This window comes from Heterodontus francisci, chromosome 15 (genome assembly GCF_036365525.1).
Source record: "Heterodontus francisci isolate sHetFra1 chromosome 15, sHetFra1.hap1, whole genome shotgun sequence".
Taxonomy (NCBI): Eukaryota; Metazoa; Chordata; class Chondrichthyes; order Heterodontiformes; family Heterodontidae; genus Heterodontus; species Heterodontus francisci.
Window position 1 is genome coordinate 13,678,822 of NC_090385.1, and position 17,585 is coordinate 13,696,406.

Below are 17,585 nucleotides of genomic sequence, written 5' to 3' on the forward strand. Positions count from 1 at the left end.
CTTCCTGCCCAGAGGCAAATTGAGGCCCTTAAGTGTCCAAATAAGGGCCTCTTCCCACCGCTACTGGGATCTTACCAGCGGGGGGTTGGGGGAGTAGGAGGGGGCTTCCGTCATGCGGGGAGGACACCTTGTAAGACGAGGTATCCTCCCTGCAGGCTTGGGGTGGCGGTCCCTTCTTCGTGGGCAATTTGTGGTCCACGGAGGAACCCCACCCGGAACCAATTCATCCCCCAGGACCCCCTCCCCCTGGACCGCAAGACCACCCCCCATCCCTCCTCACCAGGGCCTTCTGGAATGGCCCCAGCAACCCTGCCTCAGCTACCTCTTCTCTGGGGTTCCAGTGCTGGGCCTGGGTCAGAGGCCTCTGCAGTATTGGCAATGGCCACTGCTCCTGGTGGCGCACCCACATACTGCTGAGCTGCTGGCCCTGTGATAAAGTCTTTAAAGGGACAGGGATTCCGCCTCCTAAAACTTTGACAAGAAAAGACCATTGGATTACTCCAGGGTGGGGGTTCCCCTCGCCTTTTCGGCCTGGTGCTGAGAGTCCCGCTTCCAGCACAAAATCCAGCCCCATGAATTCTATGATCATAAACCTGTGCAATGTGTAAGTTCTTTTGGGATGATGAGTCTTATGAGTCTTTGAATGGTCGAAAGTACCTTACAGCAGGATGAGGGTATGGTAGCACAGTGGTTTTTACTGGACTAGTAATCCAGAGGCCTGGACTAATGATCCTGTGACATGAGATCAAATCCCACCATGGCAGCTGGGGAATTAAATTCAATTAATTAAATAAATCTGGAATTAAAAAGCTAGCAACTTTAATGTTAGTGAGGTAACTAACAGAATGTCATAAGAACCCATCTAGGTCACTAATTTCCTTTATTGAAGGAAATCTATCCTTATCCCGTTTGGACGATAGTGACTCCAGCATTGCAACTATCGTCTGAAATGGTCTTGCAAGCCACTCAGTTGTTTCAAAGCTCCAGAACAAATTATAAACACTGTGGGTATACCTTCACCACACGAACTGCCATGGTTCAAGAAGGTGGTTCACCACAACCTTCTCAAGACTAGTAGGGATAGACAATAAATATCGGTCTTTCCAGTGAAAAAAATCGTCACTGAGAACAGACTGAAATTATGGGCTCAAATTTAACAACCAGGAGGCAAAGTGAGCAGCCTGCCTATCTGGGAGTAGCAGGAGGCTGGGCCTCATTACCTCATTAACATTCCCCTTGCCTGGAAATCGGGCAGCAGGAGGGTGTTGCTGGGGACCCAGGGGAACAGTCCCCCACAACAAGGTAAGTGCCATATCAACGTGGCATGAACCTGTGTTCTATGCTGTCTGTACTGTGACTCATGAGCCAAATGCAGATCCCGAGCCCTGTTATTCTGGCTATTGAAATCAGGCAGTTCAGGCATTTTTGTGTTAAAAATGTTTACTGGGTGGTTTGTCCTATGAAAACTTAGTGGGTTTAGAACTCCAGAAAAGGCATTCATTGTGTTGCTGTCTTATTGCAAAGAAGATTCACTAGATTGACTACTGGGATGAGAGAGTTCTCCTGCGAGGATATATTGAGTAGAATGGGCCTATATTCTCTGGCGATTGGAAGAATGAGATGTGATCTCATTGGGAAATATAAAATTCCAAGAGGGCTTGAGAGGATAGATGCTGAGAGGCTGTTTCCTCTGGCTGGTGAGTTTAGAACTAGGGGTCATAGTCTTTAGGATAAGCAGTCGGCCATTTTGGACTGAGCTGAGGAGAAATTTCTTCACACAGCGGATTGTGAATCTTTGGAATTTTCTACTCCAGAGGACTGTGGATTCTCAGCCGATGAGTATATTCAATCCTGCAATTGATAGATTTTTGGACACTAAGGGAATCGAGAGATACGGGTATATGGCAGGAAAGTGGTGTTAAGGTAGAAGATCAGCCACGATCTTATTGAATGGCAAAGCAGGTTCAAGGGGCTGAATGGCCTACTCTAGTTCCTATTTCTAATGTTCTTTTGTATATTCTTACGGTGCATGTTTCTGAATCAGGATCATCAAAATAAGCTAGTGTCAGTAACTTGAAATATATGGAAATTAATGGGAATGTTGAAAATGTCCTTTTGCCTTGAGTACATGACGACAATGTTAACAGAAAACCCTAACTGTAACATAATTTGCCATCTTTTGCTTATTTCTAAAAATTATCTCTTAGTTATCTTCTTTTGGAACCAGAAAATTAAGTTACACCAGACTTCCCTCATAACTCAATCTCAGCTCCTAGGCATGGGTCTCATCATTATTGCCTATACCATTCTCTGGGTTTTAGCATTGCACCAAGCCTCCTTAGACAGCACCTTCAAAGCCCGTGACATCTACCACCTAGAAGGCCAAGGGCAGAAGATACATGGGAACAACACCACCTGCAAGTTCCACTCCAAGTCACACACCATCCTGACTTGGAACTATATCACCGTTCCTTCACTGTCCCGGGGTCAAAATCCTGGAACCCCCTTCCTAACAGCACTGTGGATGTACCTATCCTAGATGGACTGCAGCAGTTTAAGAAGGCAGCTCACCACCACCTTCTCAAGGACAATTAGGGATGGGCAATAAATGCTGTCCTAGCCTGTCCACATCCCATGAATGAATAAAAAAAAGTGTCTCCTTTATGTCCCATTGTCTAAAACTGAACAAAGAACAGTACAGCACAGGAACAGGCCATTCGGCCCTCCAAGCCTGTGCCGATCTTGATGCCTCCCAAAACTAAAACCTTCTGCACTTCCGGGGACCGTATCCCTCTATTCCCATCCTATTCATGTATTTGTCAAGATGCCTCTTAAACGTCGCTATCGTACCTGCTTCCACCACCTCCCCCGGCAGCAAGTTCCAGGCACTCACCACCCTCTGCGTAAAGAACTTGCCTCGCACATCCCCTCTAAACTTTGCCCCTCTCACCTTAAACCTATGTCCCCTAGTAACTGACTCTTCCACCCTGGGAAAAAGCTTCTGACTATCCACTCTGTCCATGCTGCTCATAACTTTGTAAACCTCTATCATGTCGCCCCTCCACCTCCGTCGTTCCAGTGAAAACAATCCGAGTTTATCCAACTTCTCCTCATAGCTAATCCCCTCCAGACCAGGCAACATCCTGGTAAACCCCTTCTGTACCCTCTCCAAAGCCTCCACGTCCTTCTGGTAGTGTGGCGACCAGAATTGCGCGCAATATTCTAGGTGTGGCCGAACTAAAGTTCTGTACAGCTGCAACATGACTTGCCAATTTTTATAATCTATGCCCTGACCGATGAAGGCAAGCATACCGTATGCCTTCTTGACTACCTTATCCACCTGCGTTGCCACTTTCAGTGACCTATGGACCTGTACACCCAGATCTCTCTGCCTGTCAATACTCCTAAGGGTTCTGCCATTTACTGTATACTTCCCACCTGTATTAGACCTTCCAAAATGCATTACCTCACATTTGTCCGGATTAAACTCCATCTGCCATTTCTCTGCCCAAGTCTCCAACCGATCTATATCCTGCTGTATCCTCTGACAATCCTCAACACTATCCGCAACTCCACCAACCTTTGTGTCGTCCGCAAACTTACTAATCAGACCAGCTACATTTTCTTCCAAATCACTTATCTATACTACAAAGAGCAAAGGTCCCAGCACTGATCCCTGTGGAACACCACTAGTCACATCCCTCCATTCAGAAAAGCACCCTTCCACTGCTACCCTCTGTCTTCTATGACTGAGCCAGTTCTGTATCCATCTTGCCAGCTCACCTCTGATCCCGTGTGACTTCACCTTTTGCACCAGTCTGCCATGAGGGACCTTGTCAAAGGCTTTACTGAAGTCCATATAGACAACATCCACCCCCCTTCCCTCATCAATCATCTTCGTCACTTCCTCAAAAAACTCAATCAAATTAGTAAGACACGACCTCCCCTTCACAAAACCATGCTGTCTCTCGCAAATAAGTTCGTTTGTTTCCAAATGGGAGTAAATCCTGTCCCAAAGAATCCTCTCTAGTAATTTCCCTACCATTGACGTAAGGCTCACCGGCCTATAATTTCCTGGATTATCCTTGCTACCCTTCTTAAACAAAGGAACAACATTGGCTATTCTCCAGTCCTCTGGGACCTCACCTGTAGCCAATGAGGATGCAAAGATTTCTGTCAAGGCCCCAGCAATTTCTTCCCTTGCCTCCCTTAGTATTCTGGGGTGGATCCCATCAGGCCCTGGCGACTTATCTACCTTAATGCTTTGCAAGAGACCCAACACCTCCTCCTTTTTGATAATGAGATGACTGAGACTATCTACACTCCCTTCCCTATGCTCATCATCCACCAAGTCCTTCTCTTTGGTGAATACTAATGCAAAGTACTCATTTCATACCTCGCCCATTTCCTCTGGCTCCACACGTAGATTCCCTCCTCTGTCCTTGAGTGGGCCAACCCTTTCCCTAGTTACCCTCTTGCTCTTTATATACATATAAAAAGCCTTGGGATTTTCCTTAATCCTATTTGCCAATGACTTTTCATGACCCCTTTTAGCCCTCCTGACTCCTTGCTTAAGTTCCTTCCTACTGTCTTGATATTCCTCAAGGGATTTGTCTGTTCCTAGCCTTCCAGCCCTTACGAATGCTTCCTTTTTCTTTTTGACTAGGCTCACAATATCCCGCGTTATCCAAGGTTCCCGAAACTTGCCAAACTTATCCTTCTTCCTCACAGGAACATGCTGGTCCTGGATTCTAATCAACTGACGTTTGAAAGACTCCCACATGTCAGATGCTGATTTACCCTCAAACAGCCGCCCCCAATCTAAATTCTTCAGTTCCTGCCTAATATTGTTATAATTTGCCTTCCTCCAATTTAGCACCTTCACCTGAGGACTATTCTTATCCTCATCCACAAGTACCTTAAAACTTACGGAATTATGGTCACTGTTCCCAAAATGCTCCCCTACTGAAACTTCGACCACCTGGCCGGGCTCATCCCCTGGGCACAGTACTCTTGATGTGATCTGACTAGAGACTTTCTCTGACTTGTACTCTACAATTTGAGGTTTGTATCCTGATGTTCTGTTTGCTTTGTTGATTACTGCTCATTGTTGAATGGACATGTGGAATGCTGGATCTAGTAAAACTCATATTCCTTTAAATTTCGTCCTTAGCTATTTCAATGGAGTAGTTATGTTACTATTATCTTTCCTCATGTACAGTAATTTGAACATTTCTATATTAAATTTCATCCATTATTCCCCCTACTTATATACTCTGCCTCACATATTTAGTTTCTCCAGGCTGCCTCTTCAGACTCAGCTGCTAGTTTGGTCACCTCAGCAAATTTGATCAGTTTGCAGTGAGGTTTAGAATCAGAAAAAATACTGTTCCCCGGGGCACTGCCCTCAGTAGTTATCTCCATGTTGCTAAAGCTGCCCAAACAAGAGCCATTGTTTCTACCTCTTCAGCTAACTTCTGTCTATTTCCAGGTTTATATTGAATCCCCAATCCAGTAACCTTAATGACGAATATTTAATGTGAAACTTTGTTGAATACATGTTATAAGTCAAAGTACACAATATTGTAGGGCTTTCCACAAGCTAATGGGATATCCTGTTATACTTGACTCTTTTGCCCTTATCGTGATTTACACATTGAATAGATGTCATCACTGAATAAAGCTGTCAAAATTTCCCCAAATTTAGAAGCAATGCCTGCACAAAACACCAATAAAATATTCTTTTGGTGACTGAGGAGTATTGATTTGGCTCCAGGGCAAGATTTGAAGCTGATACAACATCCCAAAATCTATATTTGTATAGTTATCTCAATGTCATGCTTGTTGAAGTATCTTTCTCCTGGCATGAGTCCAACAACAACAACCTGCATTTATATAGCACCTTTAACATAACAAAATGCAACAACTTGCAATTATATAGTGCCTAAATGCCTCAAATGTTCCAAGGTTCTTCACAGGAACCCTATCATACAAAATTTGACACCGAGTCATATTTGGACAGGAAGAGGTAGGTTTTAAAGAATGTCTTAAAGAGGGAGAGAGAGATAGAGAAATGGCGAGGCTTAGTGAGGGAATTCCAGAGCTTCCATCAGTAGATAGGCATAAAGTATGCAGGGTTAAATTTGACTATCATCATGTAGTGATTATAGTACTGGACTGGTAACTCAAAAGGCATGGGAGGATATCAAATTAAATTCAATAAAGCTACTGGGTTGTCCTAAAATCCCAACAAGTTCACTAATGTCCTTCAGGGATGGGAACCTGCCTCCTGTATCTGTTTTTGGCCATTCCTGCTTGATATGGTTGACCCTTAATGTCCTCAGGTCAACCAGAAATGGTCTGTCCCATGTGTCACTCCAATCCTCACATGTGTTTGACTATTAATGCCTTTCAAAGCGGCCTAGCAAGATCTTCAGTTGTAAAACCAATCAGCTAAGAAGGCCCACCTCTGCTATGTCAGGGCAAGTAGGAACGGTAATAAATGCACCCTGTCAGTGCTGTCAACATCCCCAACCATATAAGAAAAAGTTAATACTGGTCAGGGATCTTGGGTGCTCTAAAACTTGAAGCACGATGATGCAACATATATATGATCCAAGTATTATCTGTGCACTGGTACTTGCCACTTACTCTGGATGCTAGAGCTTCTGTTGAATCTCAAGGTACCACTAATACACCTGCCATCGATAGTTACTGACACATTTGGACAATGTGCGTGACTCTGTGGTTTTATTGGGTGAAAGGAATATTCAGGAACTATGATTTGGCAGGACAAGTGAGGTGCACCTAGAGAAGATGAGTACAATGGCAGCTCAATATTCTTGTATCATACATTGGAGGCTGATACTGTGCAATGCTATTAATAAATGGACAGATGCATAGTTCTTTACAACCTCTAACCTACACATTTGTGACAATGATCTCAATTGCAGTTGGTGGAGGAATTTCAAAGGTGCATTACAATAAGTGTCGGGTGTGCTATACATGGGAGCAGCTGTCCTTTCACAGGTTGGTAGCAGAGGCCAATTTCTTTTCAAAGCCTTAAAATGCTCTAATATGTGATAGTGAACAGTAAAGTTGCAGTGAGTTATGCATCAGAGACCTGGAATAATGGAATGACCATTTTCGCCTCCTCTGGTATTTTGCTTTGGCTTCTGACTGTACTGTAAATGTTAAGATGACACATAAAGCTAATTTGGGAGTAAGAATTGTCAAAAGCATTAAAAAACATTAAATGGTGATCTTTTAAACCTTCCTTCAGACATGTGCTTATCATCGATTTCTATACCAGTCGCAGGTATTGTGCTTTCTGCAGTTTTGAAATGTGACATTGTCTTGACGTACATAATAGAAGTTAAGTTGAAAAGACTATGACAAGTATAAACTCCAGTGTCCAAAATGCTTTATAACTGTATGTGTAACTGTTAGTATGGCTCAGTGTGTAGCACTCCCACCACAGAGTCAGAAATTTGTCAGTTCAAGTCTCACTCCAAAGACTCAGGCACATAATCCAGGCCAAGATTATATTGCAGTACTGAGGGAGTGTGGCACAGTCGGAGGTGCTGTCTTTCAGCTGAGAGGATGAACCAAGGCCCTACCTACTGTCTTAGTTGGATCGCATGGCACTATTTGAAGAAGAGCAGGTGAGTTCTCCCGCTAACCTGGCCAATATTTATCCCTGAATCGACATCACAAAAACAAATTATCTCTCATTATCACATTGCTGTTTGTGGGAGCTTGCTGTGTGCTAATTGGCTGTTGTGTTTCCTACATTACAACAGTGACTACACTTCAAAAGTTCTTCATTGGCTGTAAAGCGCTTTGGACATCCTGAATTCTACTTGAAGAGAAGCAGGGAATTTTCCTGGTGACTTTACTAACTTTCTCTACTCAACCAATGCCATTAAAAAAACATATAATTTGGTTCCTTTGTCAGTTAATATATGCGACCTTGCTATGTGGAAATAGACTGTTGTGTTGGCTTATACAGTCACTGCACCTCAAAGTAATCCATTGATTGTAAATGCTTTGTGAAATCCTGAGAATGTGATCAGGTGCTAAATAAATGCAAGTCCTTTCTTTCTTTCACTATGGCGTGAGACTATGTAAATTTAAGATCTCAGCCACATCAACGCAGACTCTGTTTGAAGGCCTGGTGCTTCCTGCTGTGGAAGGAGGAGTGATTAGAAGGCAAGTGTGGTTAGAGAAGAATTTAGGCAGAAGTCTTGAAGTAGATTATGTGGAAACTTGAAGAGATGGAAAATATGCAAAAAAAATTCCAAAAAATTAACCCTAAATTTCTTTTGAGCCTCCTTATCTCGAGAGACAATGGATACGCGCCTGGAGGTGGTCAGTGGTTTGTGAAGCGCCTGGAGTGGTTATAAAGGCCAATTCTAGAGTGACAGGCTCTTCCACAGGTGCTGCAGAGAAATTTGTTTGTCGGGGCTGTTACACAGTTGGCTCTCCCCTTGCGCCTCTGTCTTTTTTCCTGCCAACTACTAAGTCTCTTCGACTCGCCACATTTTAGCCCTGTCTTTATGGCTGCCCGCCAGCTCTGGCGAACGCTGGTAACTGACTCCCACGACTTGTGATCAATGTCACAGGGTTTCATGTCGCGTTTGCAGACGTCTTTAAAGTGGAGACATGGACGGCTGGTGGGTCTGATACCAGTGGCGAGCTCGCTGTACAATGTGTCTTTGGGGATCCTGCCATCTTCCACGCGGCTCACATGGCCAAGCCCTAAATTAGTATTTGATAAATCCTAAGTTATCTTGTTAATGAATTTATTCAATGACCTTTGAGTCATGGTTTGAAATAAAACCTTTTACTTTATGCACGATTAAATCATTGACGTTGCTTCTTTTGGCCACTTTTAAGGGAAATCCTGATCTTCTAAATATATCATATGAACATATGAATTAGGAGCAGAAGTAGGCCATTCGGCCCCTCAAGCTTGCTCTGCCATTCAGTAAGATCATGGCTGATCTGTTTGTGTGTCGAATTCCACACTCCCATCAACCCCCGATAATCTTTGATTCCCTTGCCTAACAAGAATCTATCTACCTCCGCCTTAAAAATATTCAATGACCCCGACTCCACCACCTTCTGAGGCAGAGTGTTCCAAAGTCGTACAGCCCTCTGAGAGAAAGAAATTCTTCTCAGCCCTGTCCTAAAAAGATGACCCCTAATTTTAAAACAGTGCCCCCTAGTTCTGGACTACCCCACAAGAGGAAACATCCTTTCCACATCCAACTTGTCAAGACGGTTCAGGATCTTTCAGGGCAACACATTCTTGCTGTACGTAAATATTGCTAAAAAGAGAGAAAAACTTGCATTGACATGGTGCCTTTCACAACCTCAGGACATCCCAAAGTGCTTGGCAGCCAATGAAGTATTTTTAAAATCACTGTTGTAGTTTAGGTAACGCCAGAGTCAATTTATGCACAGCAAGCTCCAACAAACAGCAATGTGATAATGACCAGATAATCTGTTTTCGTGATGCTGTTTGAGGGGTTAATATTGGCCAGGACGCCAGGGAGAACTCACCTGCTGTTCTTTGAAATGGTGTCATGGTTTCTTTTACGTACACCTGAAAGAGCAGGCGGTGCCTCAGTTTAACATCTCGCACAGTACAGCACTTCCTGAGTACTGCACTGGAGTGTCAACTCAGACTTTTGTGCTGAAGTCTCTGGAACTCACAAGCTGCTGACTCAATGACAAGAATGCTACCAACTGAGCCAAGAGTGACACAGCAATGCTGCCACTAGAGAGTGCTATTGGATTATTTGAGAATTGTCCCTGTCCTATCCAAGCAAATGAATTTTGAGCTGCTTGCCTCCCCAGCTGCAGCCCTCAGGTACATTCTCATGCCAGGGGGATTATGGGAGTGAGGGCATCGAGAGGGGGCCCGATCGCGGGTCAGTGTATAAAGTTTCCATTCACGTGCGTGTATCTCAGGCCCTGATACAAGCAGATCTCGAAGGTAATTAATTTTTAGAACTAATCTACCAACAAGGCAGCAGTGCAAAAATCAGACCATCCCAAACCTTAATAACAACAACTTGCATTTCTATAGCTCCTTTAACATAGTAAAAGTCCCAAGGCGTTTCATGGGAGTGTTATCAGACAAAAACTAACAGCGAGCCAAAATGGAGACATTAGGTCAGGTGCCAAAAGTTTGGTCAAAAAGATAGATTTTAAGGAGTGTCTTTGGGGAGAGAGATGTAAAGGGTTGGAGAGAATTAGGGAAGGAATTCCAGAGCTTAGGCTCTCGCTGGCTGAAGGCAGAGTCCCCAGTGGTGGGGCGAAGGAAGTGAGCGATTCAAAATCGACAAAATTCAAATAGGACAAAACTGCAAATAAAAAGTATAAATGAAAATAGAATTGCAACACCTGGGCCTCAAATGACAGAATGCTAGGGTTTGGAGCTGTATCTGGGACATCTCAGTTAGAATGGCAATAAGAAAGCCAGATAATATTTTAATCTTCTCACTTTTTTTTAACTCAAATGTCAACTAAAGTGAAAATATTTAATTTTTTTAAATGTTTGATTGACATTGTGTACAGAAGTTGTTTCACTATTCTCCATTAACAAGCAAAATAATATGCAGGTATAAATCTCAATTTGTCTGCACCATCTAGTGGCTATCGGTGAAATGACTGTGGGAAGTTTAAGCTGCATAAATGTGACTTTCTTGGCCAGAAGTAGCAAGGATAGGTGGGGGGAGGAGATGGAAAACTCCTTCTGAGGTGATGCTCACTCACACAGGGAAAGGGTTGCTTTTCTACAAATAGTAAACAGAGGAAATGTTACCCTTTTATTTGAAGGAAAATTGAAGAAATAACTGTAAGGAAATGGTTGTGTAGTTTCAATCTTTAATGTGGACTGTAAATAGAAAGAACTTGTATTCGTAGAGTGCCTTTCACATCCTCATAGCATCCTAAGCTGCTGCACAGTCATTGAAGTACTTTTGAACTGATGTTAGAAATTCAGCAGCCAATTTGGGCACAGCAAGCTCCCACAAGCAGCAAAGAGATGAATGATCAAACAACCTGTTTCAGTAACGCTGGTCAAGGGATAAATGTTGGCCAGGACGCCAGGGGAACTCCCCTGCTCTTCATTCAATATTGCAAACATATGAATACCTGATCTAAAATGTTTTAATGATGATGACAGATTGCATGGATGAGGCTTGTATTCCCTTGAGTGTAGAAAATTAAGGTGTGAACTAATTGAGGTATTTAAGATCATGAAATGAGCTGACAAGGTAAATAGAGAGAAACTATTTCCTCTGGTGAGAGGAGTCCAGAACAATGAAACTTACCCTTAAAATTAGAGATAGACCATTCAGGGGTGATGCCAGGAAGCACTTCTTCACATAAAGGGTAATGAAAATCTGGAACTCTCTCCTCCGAAAAGCTGTTGAGGCTGTGGGTTAATTGACATTTTGAAACAGATTGATAGGGTTTTGTGAGAAAGCATATTAAATGATATGGTAACAAGACAGGAAAAATGCGGGGAGAGTTAAGATACACATCAGCCATGATCAAATTGAACGGTAGAATAGGCTTAAGGGGCTGAATGGCCTCATCCTGTTATTGTATCTATGTTCTTATGAATGTACATGTAATTAATGGACAAGATAAGAGATTGGCTCATAAAATCATGTCACACCTCTCTACCCCCAACGCACCCCCCCCCCCACCCACAAGCAGTCTCTTAGTCTCCTGGGAGAGGGCAAAAAGTGCTACGAGACCTTCTATGCCCACCTGAGAGAGTGGGTGTCTCATCCAAAAGAAGAAGGGCTAAATATTGGCTTGCGCCTTTTATTCGGGTATGAGGGCTGCGATTCATGATCTACCCACGCCCAATTTGGTGCTGTCATCTCATCACTATGATTGTAGCATAGGGTCGGGTGTCTGCCATGTTGTTGGCTGCCTCTGTGCTGTGTGTTCTGCTAATAACATATGGTGCAGCTTTTAAAGGGAGTTTGTTCCTCTAAAAGGGACGCGGCAATGAATGACAGGAGATTGCTGCTGTATACTATTGCTGCAATTCTGAACCAGAGCAGATAGAGAGGGCTCCAGGGTCACGGATATGGTGATGGAGGCCTTAGTGGTGGAGATGAGCAGGAGGAGAGACACCATGGTTTCAGGAGGCCCTCAAGGACCATCCTCGGAACGGATTGAGAGAAGATGGCCAGGGAGGTCAAATCCCTGAGTCTGGACCTGAGGACATGGAAGCAGTGCCACAAGAAGTCTAATGATCTCATGGAGGTAGTCAAAGTCAGTGAACGCATCTTCACCTGACATTGACCCACCACAGCATGAACCTTTCATGCTGCTCAATGCATCACACCCCCATCACTTACCCAGCAACAATCCCTAGCACTCAGGACTCATGCCTAACATCCAGATACTCTACCTCACCCTCACCCACATACCAATGCTGCCAACCTCACACCCAACCCTCATTTCCTTCACATATCTCAAGCTATTCAGCTGTGGCAGGCATGTCACCCCAACTCAGCTCTACACAGCCACTGACATTCTGCCCTCTCTTTTGCAGGACAAGGTGACACACAATAGAAGGGAGTAGAGCAGAACTGGTGGCAATGAGGATGCCTGCATTTTTGGATCCTGACAAAGGAGATGACTTTCAGCATCATGGGGCCGGCCACATCTAATGTCCCTGACAACTTTGGGAATGATGGTATGTTCCTGTCTTATGCCTCTTCTCAACTCCCACCTTACCCTCATTCTGCTATCTGGCATGATGTGAAAGCCATTGATGGTGTGACCATGGACCTCTTGCTTCCCACCCCACCCTCCCTCATCCCAACATTCTCCTTTTGATTTTCTGCTTTCAGACATCAAGAACTGCTGCCTGCCCAGTCACAGCAGCCCCAGGAGGTGCAGAGAGAGTAATAGCACAGCACTGATGAAGAGACCCCATCACTTGATCTGACACTTGCAGCCACCAGCTCAGATACTGGCATGTACCTTGGATGCTAGTATAGTGTTGGGAATTTGCACAGGGTGCGTCATTCAGGCACGAGTGGCCTGCAGCCAGGTCAGGGGGTACCATACAGGTCTTCACCTTCCCAGTAGGCTTGCGGTTCTAAATATATATGTTATGGACAAAAATGGAAGTATAGGAAAAAACAATCAGTGTGACATTATAACAGTACTGGTTGAGAAGTTACTTCTGGAGAAATGAGAGACACTGTAAAAGAGAACTAGCGACTGGAATATTGAAAGGAAAAGCAGTCAACCAAATAAGCTACCTTTATACCAATCTGGAATTTTGCATGGGGGCAAGGACAAAATGTACAGATAAAACATAAGTAGGGAGCATGGTTAACTATGAAGATGGCTGTAAATTGTAGTGTTTGATTGCTTAAACCTCCAGGTAGAGCTAGAGAGCAGAGGTGTAATTGGTGAGTGGTTCCAGCATTTCTTGTTTTTATTTCAGATTTCCAGCATCCGCAGTATTTTGCTTTTATTTTAGTGTAATTGTGGGAGATTTCTGGAAGCTTCTGGAAGAAACACAGCTTGAATCTGCCACTGAACACACAGCTCTCAAGGCATGTGCTGAACGTGTAAGACTGTGATGTAGTTAAAGTCATTTAACTATATAACACAACTGTGTTATATCTATATTGCTCAGACTTAAGTTGGATATCAAAACTAAACCCAAAACCCAGTGCAAACATAACAAAAATGACTTCAGGAGGACAAGTAGAGGCTAACAGATTGGTTAAGTAGATGCTACATAAAATCTAATGTAAGGTGATACATTTTGGATGGAGGAAATATCTACTGCAGTTTTGCACATTCACTTAATCTGTCGATGTTCCTTTGCATCTTGCTCCCATCTACACAACTTACTGTGCCTCTTACCTTGGTGCTATCTGTAAACTTGGATATGCAGCTATTCTTATATATATATATATATATATATGGATATTGTCATGAAAGTGTAGTTTTTTTTCTGTTTAAAACAGTGTGCCTTTAAGACTCTGTTTAAAAACAGTGTGCCTTTAAAAATTAAGGGGCACAGTGTGCCAGCTGCACCTGTTTCCTAAGCCTCAGCAGGAGAGGGAGAAGGTCACATGGTGTACTGTAACTTTTAACTGTGTATAAACCAGCTAAAACCAGTTTGAACTGGAGAAAAAATGAAGCGTGCTGTACACTGAAGATAAGCTGTCTATATCTCAGCAGAAAAATCTACATTGAGCTCAGACTGTGTTTGCCAAAGAAGAAAAGAACCCTGGAAAGAATATTTTCAATGTTGGAAATAACTCTGTCTATTGCTTGTTTGTGTTTGCTGGAATTCTCAGTAAAGTTTTACCAAAAGACTGTCGATTTTAACATCCAAGTAAACCTATTGCTGTGCTTCTCATTGAAAGAACTGTGTGATGCCTGCTGCAGCTGAAATACTTTGAGTGTCTGTCCATTAAAAACTGTTCCATCAAATTCACTTGGAGACTTTGAGTGGCATCTGGCTACTCTACTCAGGGATACCTCATCAACTGGGAATGTAACTCACCAGGACTTACAACCCAGCTGCTTATTTTATTCCTAAGAAACACTTTTTCTAAAAAAACGGTTAACCATTGTTAGTTTTTGAATGTATATGTGTGTGCATGAGGAGGCTTCGGTTAAGTAAGAAGTTATAAGGTCTTAGACATAGGTTTATCTTAACAGTGTTTAAGCTTTAGTTTATTAATAAATAGTTAATTTGTTGTTGTCTAAAGATACCTGGTTTAGCGTATTTTATTCTGGGGGCTAATAAAGTGTTTAATTTAGCTGATTTCCGGTTAGCTGGGAAAACTTTAATAATATGCTGCGACCTGTGGAGTGATGGGACTGAATTGACAGTGCATTGCTCCCGCCTCAGTCGTAACAATATAAAAACTGAGATCCCTGTACTTTTCCCTGGGAAGCACCACTCTAAAACCCACCAATCAAAGTACTGTGTCCCTCTATATCTCCTACCTCCCAACCAATTACCAACCCACTTGAATTAGCAAGAACCAGGAAATATACATATAAGTTATGTAACACAGAATGATGTTAGAGGTCAGGAGGCTTTACTTTCACAACAGAGTCATTAACCTTTGACGTAAGTTGTTGGCTCATGCAGTGAGTGCGGATTCACTATGAGTGGACAGGTTCCCAGCTATAGCTAATATTTCAGCATGAAAATATAGGTGAGGTATTGGGTGTTGCATCTCATGTGGCCTCCTGGAACACATTTTGATCATCATCGGGGGTCAGAGAGGAATTTATCAGATTTTTTCACCCTGAAGAAAATGATGATGTTAAGAAGCAGCTCTTCACATAAAGGATAGTGGAAATCTGGAACTATCTCCTCCAAAAAGCTGTTGAGGCTGATAATGTCTAAATTGAGATTAATAGATTTTTGTTGGGTCAAGATATTAACGGTTATGGAAACAAGATGGGTAGATGGAGTTAAGATACAGATCAGCCGTAATCCAACTGAATGGCAGAACGGGCTCACGGGGCTGAAAGGCCTCCTCCTGTTCCTGCTATGAGGTGGCTTGGGTTTTTATATGTATTTTTTTATTGGTCTTTCCCAAGAGATTACATGGCAGCTAGTGAATAGGGGGGACTTGTGGATTATGATGCTCCATTACACAATGACCAGCTTGTTGGACCAGCTCTTCACCTCCTGACTGTCATTTTCATATGTTTGTGTACGGTTTCCCGCTTGGGTTGTCACTTCCTCAAGGAAGTTGAGAGCTTGGTCAAGCAGGATCTCCTTCTGAAAACCTGCTGACTGCTGTGAGCTGGATTGTTGCGGTGGATAGAAATGACAGAAGCTAGGCTGTAGCCTAGCAGGACCGAGAGTTAAAACAACAAATCAGCGAAGCTCTTGTGAGCATAATTGTGGTGATATTGGGAGATTTTAATTTCCAACTTGCACCATAGAATTCAGCACTCTTCATTGTTCATTAGTAGCTGACATTGTTAAGTTCAATGCTTCCATAGCAGCGAAGTAAAGGTAAATCGATCTATTACTCACAGTTCCTGCCAAGGTTAAGCCAGTAACAACAGTTCAATCTCTGAACTGACAATTATATATTGCTTTTAAACCTTGCAATCTAGAACTTTTTTTAAAGGACCTTGTGAATCACAACTATGGATTGTGATTTTGGAGGCAATGGCAAGAGATCACAAAAGGGCAGTAGGAATAGGAGGCTGAGCTATTACATAACAGCACGTAGAGGAAAATCACACCAACAGATTTGAAGAAGAAATGTGCTTTACTGAATCAAAGTGATTCCTGACAATGCAGCCGGCCGCGGACGTCATCAGACTGCGTCAAGCTGCGCACATGTGCAAACCGGCTCCTGCTATCTGCGCGTGTGCGGTGTTCCACATTGCCAGGACTGGTTGGCGTATGCGCAGATGATGTCATCACGTAATGTGGGGAAGTGGGGAGAGAGCGTGGGGGAAGCGGGGAGAGAGTGGGGTGGGTAGGGGGGAAGCGGGGAGAGAGCGGGGTGGGGGGAAAGTGGGAAGAGAGTGGGGTGGGGGGAAGGGAGGAGAGAGCGGGGTGGGGGGGAAGGGGGAGAAAGCAGGGTGGGGGGAAAGTGGGGAGAGAGTGGGGTGGGGGGGGAATTGGGGAGAGAGCGGGGTGGGGGGGGAAGTGGGGAGAGAGCGGGGTGGGGGGGGGAAGTGGGGAGAGAGAGGGATGGGGGGGGAAGTGGGGAGAGAGAGGGGTGGGGGGAAAGTTTGGAGAGAGTGGGGTGGGGGGAAGCGAGGAGAGAGCGGGGTGGGGGGGGGGAAGAGGGGAGAGAGCGGGGTGGGGGGAAAGTGGGGAGAGAGTGGGATGGGGGGGGGAATTGGGGAGAGAGCGGGGTGGGGGGGGAAGTGGGGAGAGAGCGGGGTGGGGGGGAAGTGGGTAGAGAGCGGGGTGGGGGGGAAGTGGGGAGAGAGTGGGGTGGGGGGAAAGTGGGGAGAGAGTGGGGTGGGGGGGAATTGGGGAAAGAGCGGGGTGGGGGGGAAGTGGGGAGAGAGCAGGGTGGGGGGGAAGTGGGGAGAGAGCGGGGTGGGGGCGAGGTGGGGAGAGAGCGGGGTGGGGGGAAAGTGGGGAGAGAGTGGGGTGGGAGGAAGCGAGGAGAGAGCGGGGTGGGGGGGAAGTGGGGAGAGAGCGGGGTGGGGGGGATGTGGGGAGAGAGCGGGTTGGGTAGGGGGGAAGTGGGGAGAGAGTGGGGTGGGGGGAAAGTGGGGAGAGAGTGGGATGGGGGAAGTGAGGAGAGAGCGGGGTGGGGGGGCGGAAGTGGGGAGAGAGCAGGGTGGGGCGAAGGTGGGGAGAGAGCCCTCCCCCACACCCCCAGCCACTGACTGTAGGCCGCTCACTCCCCGCTTCCCCCGCCCACTCTCTCCGGCCATTGTGTGCTGCCATGGATTTACATTGCCTTTCTGTGATTATTTGAGCAGTGCCATCTTTAGTCCTGGCAGCTGCCTGAACGTCGCAGACTGTGACGTTTTAGTGGAACAGGCTACATTTGCACTTGTGCCAGTACAGCGCC

At 44.7% G+C, this 17,585-nt stretch overlaps 1 protein-coding gene across 1 annotated transcript in view; it reads right to left on the reverse strand.

Moving 5' to 3' along the window:
* Positions 1–17,585, reverse strand: part of LOC137377393 (uncharacterized) — a 66,570-nt gene that overhangs the window by 13,999 nt on the left and 34,986 nt on the right. The window lies entirely within an intron of this gene.